Here is a 16,150-nt window from a genome sequence, read left to right on the forward strand (position 1 = left end):
TCTTGCAGAGCAACAATTGAGAGTTTTTCTGCAGCTTCACCTCTCTGACTACAACATGCACACAAATCCCCTAGGATCTGGATAAAATGCAGATTCTGATGCACTGAGTCTGGCATGGGTCAAAGATTCTGCAAGTCTAACAAACCCCTCGTAATATTGATGCTGCTGGTCTACGCTTGGTCCACTTCGAAGACCCAAAAGTAGAAGATAACCAAGTAGATGAAGAGATGTTACACACTGAAATTCATGCAAGAGGCTTGCCTGTATGTATCATGCCAGACAATGCAACTTAAGGCTGGGGAAGCCGCCAGATCTCACAGGGTAGATGCAAGAAATCTCAAAGCAGTGAAGGGCTGGCGTGATCAATCATGTGTCATGCAAGGCTATCATTGTAGCATCATGTTTATTGCTAGTCCTTTAAAAAAAAAAAAAAAGACTTTACCTTTTAGAGAGTTTTAGTTCCCAGCAAAATTGAGAAGCACAGAGAGTTCCCATATACCCCCTTCCCTCACACACAAACCCAGCCTCTTCCACTATCAACGTCCTGAACAGAGAGGTGCATTTGTTACAACTGATGAACCTACATTGACCCCTCATAATCACCCAAAGTCCATTTCCTTTTATTGCTGAATAATATTCCATTGTCTGGATGAATCTACAGTTTATTTAGCCATTCACCCACTAAAGGAAATCTTGGTAGCTTCCACGTTTCAGCAGTTATGAATAAAGCTACAATAAACATCCATGTGCAAGCGTTTGTGTGAATGTAAGTTTTCATTTCATTTAGGTAAATACCAATGAGCACAATCGCTGGATTATATGGTGAGAGTACGTTTAGTTTTATAAGAAACTGCCAAACTGTCTTCCAACCTGGCGGTAACATTTTGCATCCGCACCAGCAGTAAATGAGAGCTCCTGTTGCTGTGTACCCTGGTCACTATTTAGTGTTGTCAGCGTTTTGGATTCTGGCCATTCTAATTGGTTTATAGTGGTATCTTATTGTTGCTATAATTTGAAGTTCCCTGATGACATGATGTAGAGCATCTTTTCGTATAATTACTTGCCATCTGCACAGTTTCTTTGGCGAGGCGTCGGTTCAGGTCACTTGCCCATTTTATAATTGGCTTGGTCATTTTCTTATTGTTGAGTTTTAAGAGTTCTTTGTATATTCTGGATAACTGTCCTTTATTATATTTGTCTTTTGCAAATATTTCCTTCCAATCTGTGGCTTGTCTTCTCATTCTCTTGACAATATCTTTCCCAGAGCAGAAGCTTATAAATTTAATAAAGTCCAATTTACCAGTGCTTTCGTGATTCATGCCTTTGGCATTGTATCTAAAAAGTCTTGTCCATATCCAAAGTCATCTAGATTTCGTCCTATGTTATCTTCTAGGTCTTTCATAGTCTTGTGCTTTACATGTAGGATGATCCATTTCGAGTTAATTTTTGTGAAAGATGCAAAGTCTGTGTCTAGATTCTTTTTTTTTCTTTTTTCATGTGGATATCCAATTGCTCCAGGACCATTTGTTGAAAAGACTATCTTTTCTTGATTGTATTGCCTTTGCTCCTTTAACAAAGATCAGTTGGCTGTATCTACATGGGTCTATTTCTGGGCACTCTATTCTGTCCTATTGATCTATTTGTCTATTCTTTTGCCAGTGTCACAGTGTCTTGATCCCTGTAGCTTTATAGGAAGTCTTGAAGTTAGGTAGCATCAGTCCTCCTCCTTTGCTCTTCTCCTTCGGTATTGCGTCAGCCATTCTGGGCGTTTGCCTCTCCCTTTCTTTGTTGTACACACAACAATGAAGCATCTCACAATTGATAGCAGCTTATATTTGATGAAATATGATAGCTCCTTGTGGATATTTCCAGAGATACCTTGTGCATATAAAAGCACACAGAAGTGGTATTTTTCCCTTAAGTTTATTTATTTAGGAAAACAATGATTTATTGCTTTTCCTTCCAAATCTTTATGAATCTACAAAAAAAAAAAAAAAGGATCGACATTTACAGACTGCTTAGTTCAAACTAAGAATGCAGAAGGTGAGTGAGTGCTTGTACCACCATGGCCACTGGCTGCGTGGCACTGACGTTCCTAGCAGATGTGCACTGATGGTTAAAACAAGTCCCCCCAGATTTTATCGCTGCCTTCAGAGAGGCGCGCTCCTCACATTCCTTCTCATTTGTCGAGTCTGAAAAATAAATTGGTCAGTAAATTCATCTTGTCCTGCGCTTCCACTTTGCACAAAGCTTCCCATTCAACCCAACATCTTTCTAGCCACATGTTGCCTTCCACAATTTTAGCGCCTGAAGTTGCTGCTGTTGGGCTTCTCTGCCTGCTGTAGATTTGAGCACGTTCAGCGCACCGATGGCCTCGTCCTCTCATTTTCTGCTGCTTTTGCAAGGTGGTCCACAAGCTCAGTTAAACCACCAACTATTTTCTGAAACGGGCCTGTTTGGCCAAAGTCCTTGCGCTCTTCCTGGGGTTCTGTGGGCGGCCGGGTGCCCCTGGGTCGCACACGCAGCTTGTTCAGCTCATCGGATTGCAGCCTCGCTTCACCCCCGCTGTCCTAGGCCAGCGGGGTCCCCACGGGCTTCCCCGGAGAAGGGCGGTTCTGCTCTGCGCCGGCGATGGTGGCAGCCAGGAGCAGGTGTGTCACGGGGAAGAAGAAAGTCCGCTTGCTTGTCACAGGGACCGTTCCCTTCACACAGATTTCTCGAGTGCCTACATGCAGGCACAGATTTCTACATGCCAACGCTGCCAGATGCTGGGGGTGCAAAGATGAGGCAACAAGGCGCCCACCCAGGAAGCGCGGGGCTGAGGTCCGCAGGCGGCCCCTCCCCTCGAGTTTATTGTTAACGTCTGTACTGTGGAACAAATCCTAAGAGGCCTTAAAAAGATGAGAGTGTGAATGGGGTTATCTGCCCCCTAACAGGAACTCGAGGGTATTTTTCCACGTCAGGTACCAACGCCTTGGGGTTTTTTTCTTACATTTATTGCACGCTTACTACAGGCAAGGCTCTGAAGGCAGAATTCCTGACCCTATTAAGCTTATGATCTAACAGAAAAGACGCAAACACGTAGTATGTTATGGTTTGATATGTTCTCTGCCAGAAGTGCTGCAAGAGCGTAAATGAAGGAGCAGTTAATCCTTCCTGGGGATGGGAGCCAGAGCAGAACCAGAGCGAGTGCTGTTTGACTGGGGTCTTAAAATCTGCGTGGTGTGTGCCAAGCCGAGAAAGTGGGAAAGGGCATTTGCAAGCCAGGGGAGCAGCATAATCAAAGTACCACAGTGGTAAATGCCAAAGGGCATGCCATGGGCTGAAAATGGTGTGACAGCACTGGCTATATGGTTGCAATTTCAGTATTTCTTTGAAATAATCATTTAATTATTTAATTCATAACTGTCTGCCCTACTAGACTGTAAACTCTATGAGAGCCAGGGCTGAGTTATTAGTTATTAGCTGAGTTCAACTGTGTGTCCCCAGTGTTGGGCATGTGTTCAATAAATATCTGTTGGATGGATGGATGGATGGATGGATGCATGGAATTTTTTGATTAAGAGATGTGTGCCAATTTGGAAAATTTTTCAAAATTAATTTTGAAGAAAATTCCTCTCAATGAATATATTCCACTTATGGATATATTTTTCATGAAACATCAATCTACTGAAAGCTAAGAGTCATGGGGTAGTTTTAGGCTTCTTATAAATATATTCGTTCATAAATCATTAAATACGAAATGTCCGATTTTGAATCAAAAGTTTAGTTTATTATATCTCAAACAAGAAGCAGTACAATTAATCGAAGTATGTGCCTAAACTATCGACACAGTTTTGCCATCTTAAAGGTAGCCTGTTTATGCCAGCAGCAAAGAAGCCTGGAGAGAGAGTGGCAATTAAATCACAGAAGGCCTTTTCCACAGTTTATGGAGAAGTGAGTATTTTTCCTTGCAAGAAGTGGTCCAAAGCCTGGAAGAAGCGGTAGTCAGTTAGTTCAAGGTCTGGTAAATATGGTGGATGACAGAGAGTTTCCAAGTCCAGCTGCTGTAGTTTGAGCAGCATTGTTTGTGCGACATGTCATTGAGCGGTATCTTGTAAGAGGATTGGCCTGTCTCAGCTGACCAATCTCGCCTGCTTAATAACAAGCATCCTCATCATTTTATCCAATTGGTTGCAGTAGACATCTGCTATAATTGATTGACCAGGTTTCATGAAGCCATCGTGGATAAAACCAGCGCTGGACCACCAAACAGACACCATTAGCTTTTCTGGATGAATATTCGGTTCGGGACTGTGTTTCGGCACTTCATCTTTATCCAACCATTGTGCCAAACACTTGCAATTGTCAAAAAGAATCCATTTGCATCACACATAACAATACAGTGTAGAAATGGTTCTCCTTTATGTCATGACAGCAAAGAAAGGCAAGTTTTGGGATGATTTCTCTTCTGACACTCATTTAATTCATGAAGAACTCATCTGTCCAGCTTCTTTACCTTGTCTTGTTTCAAATGGCCCAATATTTTATTGGAATAGTAACATCAAACCTAGCTGCCAATTCATGCGTAGGTTGAGATGGATTCGCTTCCACTACAGCTTCATTATCCACCTTGGTCTCAGGTCACCTACATGCCTCGTTTCCAAGATAAAAATCACCAGAACGGACCTTCTCAAATCATTGACATACTGTTGATGTTTGATTCATTAGCCACATTCTTCCCAAACGCTTCGTTGATATTTCAAGCTCTCTGTGCTGCGTTGGTTCAAGACAGAACTCATATTCAAAAATAACATGAATTTTTTACTTATCCACGGTTTCACAGAAATTGCTCTGAAAATTTTTTTGAAAGATGAAATCACAAGCCAAAATTTGCATTTCAAAGACTGAGGATGTACCTTCACAATAAAAATAAAACAAGAAATGTCAAAATGAAATGTCAGAGATATCAACCGCCAAATTTAGTACTTCAGAAAATCGGACAATTCATACTTAATAATATTTATATTTATATTCATGAAGAGTATATTATTGAATATATTTATTAATATGGTCATTACAAGTATGTATTCATCTTCGCTGAAACCATCGAAGAAATATTTCATTAGAATGGGCAAATCAGAATACTCAGCAAACTTAGCAATTTGGCTTTAGGTGACTTTTTCTGCTTCCAACATCAATAGCTCTTTGAAGATTTTTAGAAGCAAAGGACTGGAGAGAGGGCAGTGCCTTGAGGGAGAAGCAGGGCTGCGAGGAGCTGGTTTGGGTGGCTGTGATTCGAGTGTGTCTGTTGGCTGGAAGGAGGGATTCAACAAAGGGGGGTTGACTGGGGTGAGAAAGAGGGTCCTGAGCGAAGCAAGCTTCAGGGCAAGCTGGAAAGGAGGGAATCAAGAGAACAAAGGGTGAACCTTGGGGAAAGACGTTTAGGCAGACTGTCTCTTTGGTGGCTTCCAATAGACCACAGCTCCCAGCACCCTGTGTGCAGTCCCCTCCCACACTGACGCCAGGCCTGGCCAGGTGACAAGCTTAAGCTAATGGGGCATTAGCAAGAAAATGCCTGCAGAGGTTTGCAAAGTACCTACACTGGGTCTGCCCCCTTGGGCTGCCTGCACTTGGAGCGCAGCTGTCGTGCTGCAGAAGTCCCACTCAGCTGTATGGGTAGGCTCTGAGCAACAGCCCCGCTGGGCCCCAGCCAACGGCCAGCATGGACGTCCAGCCCTGTGAGTGTGCCATCCTGGAACTGGACCCTGCAGCCTCAGTGGAGCAGCGCCGGCTGATGCTATGTGGGAAAGAGATGGGCTGTCCCTGCCAAGCCCTGCCCCTGTTGCAGAATCACGAGCAAATGTGAGTTTCGTGGTTTTAAGCCACTAAGTTTTGGAGTGGTTTGCAAAGGAACAGAAGGGATTGCTTTTCTGCAGAGTTTTGGCTTGAATTCTGCTTTATTATAATTTATTTATTATATATGTATGACAAGTCTGTCTCAGCCCATCAGCATTTACCTGCCTAAGGGCACTGAGGCGTCAGGACCTCTGGAACCTTCGTTGATGTCTGGATCTGCTGCAGTGGGTTTTAGTGAAGTGGTTAAAAGCCAGGCTGCCTGAGTTTGAATGTGGCCTTGGCCATTCATTGGCTATAAGACCTGGGTCAAGCCTGTGCCTGTCCAGGCTTCTGGGTAGATGTCGTAGGAAGCTGCTAAGAAGAAGCAAAAGCAAGTGAGGGGCGGAGCTGGGGCAAGGCTCAGTGCCCTGCTGAGGAAAGCAGCTCTGCCCTTGACCTACCCTGCTGACCAGGCACAACACACCAGCTCATCAGCAGGGCCACTGCTCCCCAGTCCTGCCCCCAAGGGGCTGAGACAGCATGGATAGGGACTGGCAGCAGTCAGATGGTCACAGAATAAGCAACCTGAGACCCTGAAAGGGCAGGAGCATCCTCCCCTACCTGGAATCCGAGGCATAGCTGGGGCCCAACACCAAGGGAGCAGGGCCCACAGGGGTTGGGGCGAGAGGTCACCTGGGGTGTCTGGTTGGTAGGGGAGTATATCATCATCTTTGTCATCACCGTTATCACCATCAGCAACTTAGGTAACATCCACTGAACCATTACTATGTGCAGGGTACTAGTCTAAGCCCTCTCACACATGTTAACTCATTCTCACAGCTACCTTATGAGACCAGTGCAGCATTAGCTCCAGGTTGCAGCTGAGGAACCATGGGACAGAGGGGTTTTGTAACTTGCTGAAGCACATGCAGCTGCTCCTAAATAGCACAGCCAGGATGTGAACCTGCCCAGAACCACTCAGCGACACCATCAAAGATTTTGACCACCTTCTCCAAACCCTGTGGTTTTGCATTCACCCTACTTCCTCAAACATCTTTTCACCAGGTCAACACTTTACCTAAACAATTGAAAAGCTTCTGATACTGGAGCACATGCTCTGGGTGTACCCTTTCTGCTCCCCACCCAGGCCATTCCTGCCTCCCCTGCCTCTCATCCCGTCTAAATCCTCACCCAGGATGCCACCTTCTCCGTGAAGACTGCCTGGTTAGTCCCCTCCTAAAAATTCATCCTTTCTTTCTTAACTCGCCCAGAGCCGTTGGTTCCCCCTACTCATATTCCAGGGCTTGCACAATCTGCTTTATGCCTGCAATGACCACTGGGATGAGCCCCGGGGCCCCTGCTGCACCCTTGGACGAATGCCCTTCCCTGCACCACTGGGGTGACCAAGAAAGGACGAGTGACTGGGCTGTGCAGAGGACAGACAGCAGCAGGACATGGAGTCCCTCCGAAAGTGGCAGCCCGCCCTGCCTGAGCCCTTCCTGGCACCCCAAACAAGGCAAGGATCTGGGGTTCGGGACAATCTACCAGGTCTGTTTGCTTGGGTACATATTTTGATATGTTCGTCTATGAGTTTTCCCGCTCCTCTTTGTATTTTTCTCTTTTCCATCCCTCCAAATGCACAGGAAGCGGGCCCTGTGCTCATTGTCTCTGGGCAGGGCTGTGACAGGGCAGAAAATACAAGTTGCCCACCAAATACTAGCTCCTTGCCTGTACTATGTTTTCCTAGTAGAGAGGATTTCCTAGAGAAGGCAAAATATCTTCAAGAAAGGTGAAGGACACAGGGCACCCCCACCCTGGGCTGGGAGGAGGGAGAGGTCAGGGGCCCCGGAGCAGCGCAGACATGGCCTGGCTCCCTGGTAGACCCCAGAAACCACACACACAACCCCAAAGAAGGATGGCAGCAGAGTGTGTCTGGCAGGGAGAACTCACTTAGATGGAATTTCCAGAGACTCTAGGCCTGGGAGCCATGGGACAGGGATTATAGATGTCTCAGCAGTAACCATGTGGACATCTGTCCAATGACGAAATGCCTTGCACACAGCCTAAGATTCGAGGACTGGAACACGGCCAGGGGGCTGGGGCTGGGGGGCAGGCATAAGGAGTGCATCGCCAAGAACTGGGGTTAAGTTCCCCCAGTTTAGCAGACTAGTTGATTCACGAAAAACCAAGTTAAAGCTCAGGTGCACCTGAGTTTGTGGACTGGGATTTCTACCCACCGCACGTGTTCTCACACTGTGAGCCCTGGGGACCCAATCTGTTCCTGTTCTTTTTGGAAGAAAGGAGCCAGCAAACTCACTGGGTCCCATCTGTTGGGGTGGGAGGTGGAGAGGAGAGGGCTGGCTTTCGCTCAGACACCAGACAACTGTTCCTAGGTTGCTAATCCTGCCACCTGCCTGGCTCCCTCAGCCCTGAGGGAGGCAAGAGCAGCCTAAATAACACCCACGAGTCAGAGTGCTCAGGAGAGCAGGCACAAGTGGCCAGGAGGTCGAGGGAGAGGAGATTGCATGAAGGTTGTCAAAGCAGGGCATTTGAAATCAAGTTAAGAATCATCTTCTGAGGCCAGGCACAGTGGCTCACGCCTGTAATCCCAGCACTTCAGGAGCACTTGAACCCAAGAGTTTGAGGTTTCAGCGAACTATGATGATGCCACTGCACTCTAGCCTGGGCAACAGAGTGAGACCCTGTCTCCAAAAAAAGAATCATCTTCCGAGAATCTACTATGTGCCAGGTCCTGGCCTAGGTATGGGGGAATAAGTTTAAAAAGTATGCTAGAAAGCACTGTCTCACAGCCCGGCACATAGTAGGTGCTTCATAAATGCTACTCACCTCCTGCTCTTCCTGGAAGGATACAAAGATGAGGAAAATACAGTTTCACCCTCAAGGATCCCGAGAGCCTGTGAGAGGGTCAGGACCCTCACACACAGCTCTCTATAACCCAGGCAGAGAAAGGGAGACGCCATAGCCCAGGCCTGAGGATCCAGGGGGCCCCAAGGAGGGAGAGAGAACTTCGGGCTAAAGCTTCACCATGGAGGTGCCATGTGAAGAACGAAAGTGTACGCAGGGGAGGTGGGAAGTGAGGAAGGGGACAGGGGATGGGACCCATGGGAAGCTATCAGAAGTCTGAGCAATGAGAGAATGCACTCTGGCAGTCACTAACCTCCAGAGTTAAAGTTCATGTGCAAATCAGTTGTTTGGAATTTGGAATGCATTTCCCCTGGGAACAATGCCTTAAATGGAGGCTGCGTTCTTAGGCTACCAGAGAGAAACAGATTTACCCCACAATATTATTCAACTAGATTACTCACAGCCATTCCCTAGCTCAGAGTTCAGAAATGGAAGCCCCATGGCATGACTCCTTATGGGGCTAGGCCTGCCATAGGTCAACGCCTTTTTGTCTGGGGTGTGGTATGGGTTAGGAAGAGATTAAATTTGCGAAATCATAAGGCTGGTTTTAATTGTATTTAATAACAAAGCTATCAGGCCAGGCGCAGTGGCTCACGCCTATAATCCTAGCACTCTGGGAGGCAGAGGCAGGAGGATCACTTGAAGTCAGGAGTTCAAGACCAGCCTGAGCAAGAGCGAGACCCCGTCTCTACTAAAAATAGAAAAAAAATTAGCTAGGCAACTAAAAAGAGGCAAAATTAGCTGCGCCTAGTGGCGTTTGCCTGTAGTCCCAGCTACTTAAGAAGTTGAGGCAGAAGGATCGCTTGAGCCCAGGAGTTTGAGGTTGCTGTGAACTAGGCTAATGCCACTACACTCTAGCCAGGGCAGCAGAGTGAGATTCTGTCTTAAAAAAACAAAAATCAAAACAAGGAAAATACAGAACTATCAGCTGACTTGCATTTAAAATTACATATTAAAGTATTCAGTTTGCAGGAAGTAGTGATGAAATAAACTCTAAATTCCTATCGAATCAGCAGGCTAGTCTGAGAACCGCATAGTGGCCAAAGCAGTACTGTTTGATGTAAATGCCTCCTGATCCCTAATTCAACATGATTGGTGTGTTTATAAAAAGGGGGAATTTGCACATAGAGACAACACACAGGGAGAAAGCCATGTGGAGGTGAGGGCAGAGACTGGGGTGATGTTTCTATAAGCCAAGGAACTCCAAAGATTACCAGTAAACCACCAAAAAAGGAGAGGCACAGAACAGAATCTCCCTTACAAACCTCAGAAGGGACAAATGCTGCAGACACCTTCATCTCAGACTTCTGTCCTCCAGAACCGTAAGACAATAAACTGTGGTTTAAGTCACCCAGGCTGCGGTACTTTGTTACAACAGCCCTGGCAAACTAGTACAGGTGTGGCAGCAGACCACTGACATATGCCATAATCCCACCCCCCCTGGCTACAGCTGGCTGGGCCAGAAACAGAGGCAGCCACCTGCAGGCTGACCAGTGCCCCCTGCTGGGCCAGGTGCTACAGCTATGCCCAACAGCTGCTGCCAATACTGGCCACCCAATCGGATTGTCTTTCTTGTAGAGTATGCAAGAGCCTCAGAAAAGCAGGACACAAGTGGCAGGGAAAAGCTGAAACCAAGAGATCCAGAGGAAGGAGGCAATGAGCAGAGGCCATGAAGGACTTGCGTGAGCAGATCCTTCAAGCAAAGGGGAGAGTGGAGACTGGCTTTGGGAGCAGCAAGAGAAACAGACTCAAGGGTGAAGCAGAAGCCAAGGCAAAAATGGGCCTCGACACACTTGTGATGGTGACCCTCGGAGCAAGAGCAGCCCACTGCCCTTGAACAGCGAGGAGATGCTCGCCCGCCGCGCCCAGGAAACTGGCGAGCTGCCGGAGCCATCCTTACCCCAAATAAGGAGGCAGCTCCTGAACTCCTGGTGTCCTCGCCGCCCCCCAGAGACTTACAATGACCTCATCCTTGCCAGGTAAGACACTGAGCTGGTCTCTGCCCCCTGCAACCCAAGAGAGCCTGACACATTACTATGCAAGCAGTAGAAAATTTAGGAAATATAGAAAAGGTAAAATAAGAAAAGTCACCGGTAGCCCCACCACGCAGAAATAACCACCATTAATATTTTAGTGCCTAATCTTTCTCTTTTATGCTATGCATATATTTTTACAAAATAGAGTAATACTGTATATGCTGTTTTGTCACATGGCTTTTCTCTAAACAGCTTCCAGTAAACATTTTTCTAAATCAGTTAAAAATTGTCATTATATATAGTGGGTGTTCCATTGCACAGGAAGTGCTTGGTCAATCCCCTACGGCTGGAAATTTAGCTTGTGTCCAGTTTCAGTGTACATGTCCTTTAACAATCCTAATTTTAGGACTATCTCCCACCAAAGTAAGGCACCGGTCTCTAAGAATATATTTGCAGATATATTTATTGCTATATTATTGGTAATTGCAAAAATCACTAGAAACACCCTGGATGTCCACTGTAGGGGAGTGATTGGATAATCCGTGGCACGTTTGTGCTGTGAAATGTTGGACTGCTCCTGGGAGTGAGATGGATCAATGTCACTTGTCAAAATGATCATGATATATCATTAAGTGAAAAAGTAGGTTGCAAACTAATTACATCATGCACTTTTTGCTTTTCATTAAAATTTTGTAGATGGAGGTGGGGAATCCTACATATTTTCACAAATTTGTACCTATTTATAGCTCCATAGCAAAGATAATAGGGGAAAAAACGCAAAAAATTGTTAATATTGCTCACCTCAGGAGATGACGTTGGAGATATTTAATTGCAACGAATATGTGTTGATTTTGTGACTTGAATAACGTAGTAAGAAAACATTTTACAAATTAACAGAAAAAAGAACGCCATGCCCCAGTGCAGGACTGTGGCGGGGATTTGAATCCTTCATCCCTTCAGAGGGACTTGCAGAAGACAGAGCAGTGCGATGAAAAAATCAGGTAGACTCAGCAACGCTGCTCATTACCATCTGACCTTGAGCAGATCATTCGCCTCCCTGGGCCTCATTTTCCTTGTCTGTAAAATGGGGACAATAGCAATCTCTACCTGTGAGGGTTCGTGTGCAGGCCACGTCAGGAAATACAGTAAAGAGGTATTAAATTTTTTTTCACACTGTTAAGCCAGTTTACCGTTTAAAATAATGTCAAGTATGAGGGGGAAAAAACAACTATTTGACCCCCTCAACAAGAACGTGAGTTCTGCTTGAGAGGCTGCCCCGGTCACGCTCTAAGCTGCTCACAGCTAATTCCCTCCCTTCCTCTCCAGATCGCACTGGCGCTGGGCGCGTGGTGGAGGGGAAGCGGCAGGAACCAGGGATTACACAGTGACCGTTGGGAAGTTGGGGGCCGAGCTTCTCAGAAGCTCCAAGAATTGATTTTCACGGTTGGCGAACACACCTGGGAGTTCCTTGGGGAGCTTCTAAAGGGAAAGTGCTATTCGGGGTAAGAAGGTAAAATGCAGAAAAGCCCTCATGCTGCCTTGGCTCTGGAACCCCGGGGGGCCTGGCGCTTGGGCTGGTTCTCCCATTCCTGCTGCCATTCCCACCCTGGCCTCGGGGTGGCGCTGCTCCCTCTTCAACGATGGCCATTCATCGCTGCTATGCTGCTAGGCAGTCAAACCCGCCAGAACTTTCCAACCAAACCGTCCTAAAAGCTGAAGGATAACAGAAAGAAAACAGACTCGGAAGGCACCAGGAGTTAAAACTCTAGTTCGCAAGGTCTGGCTTGTTCCCCGCAGCTCACAGCCCTCTTCTCTGTCCTCCAGGGGACCCTGGGGCCAGGACTCCCTAGTTCCCCACTTCCAAATTTTAGGCCCAACAACATTTGTGGGGCCCCAGGCAAGAGAATAAATGGCGCCTCACATACTCTATGTCTAAATATTTTAAAGTTGTTAAATCAATCTAATAAACTATTAAATGAAGTATGTTCCATCCTTCCACCTTGACATATACACCTTCACAACCCCCTAAAAGACCAGGAGGACATTCAGGTTTTCAGACTCCTTGGAGATCCATGCCCCTGGCTCTCCGCTTCCGGCCCTCGGTCCACGCAGCTCTTCCCAGCCACGCACACCCGCCCCGTCCGACGTGAGGAGCCCCGCGTGTGTGCACGCGGATACTCCCGCTCACACAGCCAAGCTTCGGCCACACCCACGCCCCCACAACCCTGAAAACAGCCACCCTTTGGCCACCCCTAGGACCTAGGGTATGAACGCTGGTAGTGGGGCCATCCTGGGGAAGAGACACCACAGAAGATGCCCCTGCAGGCCTGCAAGAGGGCTTGCTGCCATTTGGACAGGAATGCTGGGGTCTTGGCGCGCGGAACCTGGTCTGGGGTGGGTGTGTGGACTCCTCCCACCGTGGGAAGGGCTGTGGCGTGAGGAGGTGCAGCGCAGGAGAGCTTCTCGTGCTTTGGGCCCAGGGACTGGGGATGGGGAGAGCTGACATCCTTAACCCTCCCTCTGCCATCCCTCAGGAGTGTCCCTAGACATCTGGACAGGAAAGCTGGATGGTGAGGGGCCAAGTCCTCTGTTAGTTCCTCTTTCCTGCTGTGGAGCCCCCTCAGGTCCAACGATTGGCACCAGGAAGGATCTCACCCTTCGGGCAAGACCACAGTATCTGCGCCTGAAGCCCCCGACGATATCTCAATAAAAACAGCAGCCCAGCGTCGGACAGGCCCTCAGTAACAAGCAGCCGGGGAGATGTGCCTTTCAAGAGCACAGAGTGCCATCTCTCTCAGGGGGCGGGTAATTCCTGCCTTCATGCAGCCCTTCACCCGCCCACTCTCCGGATGCCGGGAAAGCAGCCTCCCAAAGCAGCCCCAGCCAGCGATAAGGGCTCTTTGCCTGAAATGAAAAATGCATGAAGAAAGCTCAGGGACGGGGCACTCAGCTGCCAAGCTGCTGTGCTCTGGGGACCTGGCAAGAAGCTTGAAAAGCCAAATGGAAATTTTCTCTCCTCTCCCCAACCTCCCAGCTGCCCCCACCCTCTATGTGTGGGGCTCTCTGCTACACCTAGTCACGCCTCTTCAGTCTCACCAACGCCACATGCTGGGGCATCCAGCAAGAGCAGTCCCTCTGCCCACCCAGACCAGCTCCATGGCACCCGCCGGCATTCTCAACAAAATCTGCATTGCTGCTAGACACGCTGGCACAGTTCGGACCACCTGCCACCCCAGACCTGGAAGAAACCCAAATGGCCATTTATTTGTCCCTGGGAGAACACCTACAGATTACTTCCTGTTCCCATTCCCTGACACAGAAGTCTGATCAAAATTCATAATGGCTGGTCAGATGGTCATAACTCACAACTTGGGAAGGGGGCCCAGAATTTCTTGTCACCATACTGGGCAGACAGTGGTTTGGAGGGAAAGAAAAGGGGAAAAATTCTCAAACCATAAGAGTTGGAGAATTTAACTCTATTGTAAGGATGGGCTTGAGAATTGTGACTGGCTAGCCGACAATGTACAAAATAGCACGATGGTCACAGTTGCCATTCCAGAGACGGTGAGTGCTGGGACATTGACTGAAATACAGAAATTAGGTAGGAAGGCAGGTTGCCATTGCAGAGGAATCCGCCACCAAGGAAGTCGACCAGACTCCACTCTCCATGGGAAATGGGAAACCTGAGTGCCCTTCTGCAGAGCTGCAGTTCCTCCTCCCTGCCGAATGGCCCATGGGTCACTGCACTGTCCCCTGCCCAGCCAGCTGAGGCCTTCAGAGGAATACAGTGTCCCCTGAGAGCTTGCGGGCCGCCTTGGGCTCCACGCCTTGGCTCTTGGTTCCCAGATCTTTCAGGCATTTATGCAGCCTTTTCCATCCAAAGAGGGACCTGGGTTCAGATGGCAGCTTCTCATCGAAAAGCCTGACCCCCGATCCTGTCACTGAGAAACATCCACCTTTTTTTTTTAACACTAGCTCTCCAATACAAAGATTTGTTTGTGGTTTCCTCTATATTAGAGCTCCACCATGAAGAGCAGAGATTTCAAAAGCCTAAAGTCTTATCTTCCCCCCACCCCAGCCCAACATGAACAGGAATCTCACACACTACAACAAAAAGACAAAACACAAGTCAAGTTCTCAATGGGCCACGCTGATAGACATGGAAACCTAGCAGTTAAGACTAAGCGCCAAGTCCAAGTGTGATTTAACTGTGTCTGCATTTCTGAGTGGGAAGTCTTTGAAGTATTTTTCTCCAGATTTTAAAAGTGATTTGCACTCGCTGTGGAACACCTGAAGAGTGTGAGTTCAAAGACGGGGGCAAAGTATCCACGAGCTCACTACCTAGAGGCAAACTATTCATGTTTTGGCACATTTCTTTTCTATTTTCGTCCTATGTCTTTTTGGATTCCATTTGAAATCAGACTGTATACACAACTTGGATCAAGAGTATTTCCCAGGGCGTTAGTCCTACTTCACAAACATACTGATGGCTGCCTGACTGTCCACAGGCACATATGCCGTAGTTCGTCCGATCAACCCTCTGCTCTGGGACATCTAGATCATTTCTGCTGTTTGCTAATTTAAATTATTATGCGATTAATGTTTCTGCATAAATCCTTGTCCATTCGTTTAGAGTATTTCTTGAGTCCTGGAAATGGAATACTAAGGTCAGACTTTCAAAGGGTGTGAACACTTTCAGATTCTTGGTTCATATAGCCAAGCGGCTTTTCCAAAAGGTTGTGCCTGCCAGCAGTGTATGAAAGTGCCATCCCTGCAGTATTGAAGTCTGAGCCCTGCCGGGTCATGAGGCCAAAGCTATCCCAGTCAGGAGTGACAAGTTTATGGTGGGGGAACAGTGGCTCCAGCCTTGAGGAGCTGGAACAGGCAGAGAAGCAAGACCTAAGCTCACAGCCACCACCAAAGCCAGAGGACGTTTTTAAGACATGAGTTCTGGAAGATACAGCACACAGATGGAAAGAGAGAGAACTTTGGGACCGTCAGGCTGTAAGGAAAGATGGCTGGAGAGCTGAGGCCGTGCTGAGGTCCAAGAAAAAGCACAGTGTGTGAGGATGGGTGTTTAAGGCCCCAGGAACACGAAGGTGGTTTGGGCATCCAAGCAGAATGTGCACTAAGGGCAAGTCTGGAGTCATGACTCCAGGAAGTCATGGAATCGATTTTTTAAAAGACATTTAGGAAGGCACTAGGGGTGTTGGCTGGCAAGGAGAGAGTAGGGGTGGTTTTGGAAGATGTTCTGTTGTAACATGAGCATGAAGATGTCAAAAGAGAGGCTGAAGCTGGCCCGTCTCACCTTATTGATTTGCTGAATAGGTTATTTTTATTGGAGAATAATTTCATTTTCATTTTCTTTTATCTTGCGCATTTGACTACGTCAAGTCGCTGTAATCAGTCACAATTGCTGCTTCTTGATAGAA

General features: G+C 47.4%; 1 pseudogene; it reads right to left on the reverse strand.

Annotated features, from left to right (window-relative positions):
• Positions 1-2,150: 2,150 nt before the first annotated feature.
• Positions 2,151-6,555, reverse strand: LOC105809825 (annotated as a pseudogene).
• Positions 6,556-16,150: the final 9,595 nt, after the last annotated feature.

The sequence above is a fragment of the Propithecus coquereli genome, unplaced genomic scaffold, assembly GCF_000956105.1.
Source record: "Propithecus coquereli isolate 6110/MARCELLA unplaced genomic scaffold, Pcoq_1.0 Scaffold20, whole genome shotgun sequence".
NCBI lineage: Eukaryota > Metazoa > Chordata > Mammalia > Primates > Indriidae > Propithecus > Propithecus coquereli.